Here is a 3282-nt window from a genome sequence, read left to right on the forward strand (position 1 = left end):
CCTTGTTGGTCTCGCAATTCATATAAAAAGGGCATTACTAATTTTTGCCCATTCTTTACTCCATATTTCTATTCTTTCGACAAGGCAGTGGGTTTTTTGAAGATAAATTCGAACAAAGTCACACTTTTGAAAATATGTAAGGACTTTATGTCTTTTTTTATTATTACATAAACCATTTACATTTACCGTTACAATTTTAACAGCCATTTTGGACTATTGCCACTTAATATTTGTATCATTTTTAGTATTTATTTATCTTTTTTTTTCTTGTTTTAATTTATTTAAACTTTATATTTTTATTGGTTGTTCATATTTTATCTTTTTTTAATTGTATTTATTTTATTTATTATTATTTAGGTTGTTATGACTTTGTTAGAATCTTGCCCCTGAAGATTAAGATTTCTTTGTAGTCGTTTATATTCTTGGGTACTTATTATTCCTTTTGTGTTGCTTTTCTTTTTACTTTTTTGTCTTTTAGGTCAAAACCTGTTTCTTTTCTATTTGTTTCATTTAAGTCGTGACTATTTTTTATATCAGTGGTATTAGTTTCAGGCTTTTCTATAATTCTAGTTTCAATAGGTTTATTTTGATTGGGGGAGGTGTCAAGGTTTACTCGATTTATAGTTGTTCGATTTATAGCTCTGACATTGAAACCTCTTATATATTAGAAGAGGTTTCAATGTCAGAGCTATCTATACTGGTTTACCAGTATAGATAGCTCTGATATTGAAACCTATTAACTTAATAAATCTTAGAATAGGTTTAATGACGTTTTCCATTATGGCAAAAAGGGTGGCGGTATAATAAAGGTTCCCTTTTTAGGGGTTTTTTTTATAAGGGGATGTGTTATTACATGTTTACTAAGGCTCCTAGTTGCCTAATCTATTCTAAAAATTAGTAAGAACACTTGGAAAAATACTAAATACGCACTATTTCACTCAATACGCCCCTCACATCCTCTATATAACACTTAACAATCCCCTAAACCTCAATACTCACTATTAACTCTAAAACGTCACTAGCTCGACAAATTGCTAGTAAATCGCAAGGTTACACCTTAAGATCTATGCCATTAGGCTGAGAAGCGATACTACACTACTACCGAGAACAGATACTACACTTGATCTTAGACATTAGGCTGAAAAGCGATAGCTGATCACTGTAGATATAGTCGGACTGACGCCGTCTTCAACAATGTACTTGTAGTTTAAATAAGTATGTCTAATCGTATTCGTCGTCGTCATCATCAGCAGCATCATCATCAGCAGCAGCTGAGACCAATGCCGATATTGGACACTCTAAAAGTCAAGACTCATTCTTATTTTTAATCTGGGCCGCGCTCAGCAATGGTGCAAAGCCGAGGCAACCCATGGTCAGGGCAAGGTAAACCTACGATCATGACCTAATGCCAAAATCAGATTAGTATTTGAGCCGGACTGTGCTGGCGAACCAGATATTAAACTGATAGAAACAGATTTTTTTTTTTCTTTTATCACTAAATAATAAATATTTACAATTTTTCTTTATATTATCATTAACTCAAGTTTTATAGTTATACAATATATGGTTTTTACAAATCTTCGTAAATATATACATTTTCTGTTTTGTATATTTTGTTATATAATTTTTGTATTCTTTATATATATATATAAATATATATATATATATATATATATATATATATATATATATATAAATATATATATAGATATATATATTTATATATGTATATATATATATATATATATATATATATATATATATATATATATTTATATATATATATATATATATTATATATATATATATATATATATATATATATATATATATATATATATATATATATATATATATATATAAATTGTGCCGTGGAGCAGTAAGAAATCAAGAGTTTAGATTAGGTTAAAAAATAGGAGAAATTTTAAAATAGGTTTGAAAAAGGTTCATATAGTAAAAGAATGATTCTTATCCTAAAAAATTTAAAAGGAATTACAGAATTTTTACATAAACATTACGTTACGAACACTATAGATATAAAAACTTATGTGTTAAAATAATATTTCATAAAATAAGGGCTGGCAGTGATTTGCTAATCATATATAATAATAGTTTTGTTGTATAACATAAGAAAATTGCAAGAGGGAAGGAAGTCTTTACTAAACATACAACGAAACGTTGTTTTATTTTAGCTCATATGTTTAGTTTCAGACTTCCATTCTCTACTTGACAGAAAACATTTTTAATACAAAAATACTCACAGAAAATGTCCGCGGTGTTTCTACGGACATGATAATTGTATTTTAAGGTAATTATATTCCTGATTGTCCTGATTATTACCCTGATCACTGCCATTGGGTCATTTTTTTTTTGTTACTAAACTCATGGTGGTATCTACTGTTCCATATTGCACTCATGATGGTGTGAGTGAGTGTCAACAGCAGCTGCGAAGTGGGGTTTTTTCTCCGATAAATATGCTGTTTTAGTAGAAAAAATCGAATTTATCTGAGAAAAGTTGTTTCAGGATGTCAAGGAGTTATATACATGTTTAAAATACTCCCAAATTTCAACAGAAGGAGGACAGTAGGCAAAGATAAAGATGTTGTCCATGATAATACCACAGGTTTTGCATTTGATATTTTTGACGATCTGCTGCCTTGTGCTTTTGGTTAGCAAGGCCGCAGATGGTAAACTGTTGTGTAGGAAACGAAAGAGGATGTTTTGAGTCGGTCCGCATGCGTGGGAGTGAAGTTTTATTTCCAAATTTAGGTCCACGGATTTGTTGTTTTTGTTGAACCGTTCCACAAAAGTTCTGCTGGCACGACTGTCTTTTTGTTTTTTGCCACTTCTAAGTAAAATTTTTTTGTTGTTTTCAGAGGGATGTTAGAAAGAGACCCGTTTTTGACTAATATTTCGATTGTTGTTTTTTAGTACTGAGACGTTTTGTTGTACCAGTGTTTTGAAAAGTTGTTCTGCTTGAAAAAATTCCGGCTTTGGTTTTGGTTCGTAAATTTTATAAGTGAACTCGCTAACCAATACTTTGAAAAGTAGTAATATTCATGAGCTTTTCCTCTTCGCATTATTTCAGTTGAAAGCGCGTTTTTTGGCGAAGTGCGAGACATTGCTTTTTCGGTGATAAAGTCCCGAAACCCCCGCTTTAGACGGGTAAAAAAAGTGTCTCTCTCTTGACCGGATTGTAATTGGTCTTTTGCCACAGATCTTCGAAAATGGCTCTGTGCAGGCATTCTATTTTCCATTCGGGAACAGTCAGCACGTTTGCCA

General features: G+C 30.9%; 1 non-coding gene across 1 annotated transcript; it reads right to left on the reverse strand.

Annotated features, from left to right (window-relative positions):
- Positions 1 to 1324: 1324 nt before the first annotated feature.
- On the reverse strand, positions 1325 to 1510 carry LOC136077557 (U2 spliceosomal RNA). The gene has a single exon (XR_010637095.1). It is a non-coding gene; the product is annotated as a U2 spliceosomal RNA (small nuclear RNA).
- Positions 1511 to 3282: the final 1772 nt, after the last annotated feature.

This window comes from Hydra vulgaris, chromosome 02 (genome assembly GCF_038396675.1).
Source record: "Hydra vulgaris chromosome 02, alternate assembly HydraT2T_AEP".
Lineage (NCBI taxonomy): Eukaryota > Metazoa > Cnidaria > Hydrozoa > Anthoathecata > Hydridae > Hydra > Hydra vulgaris.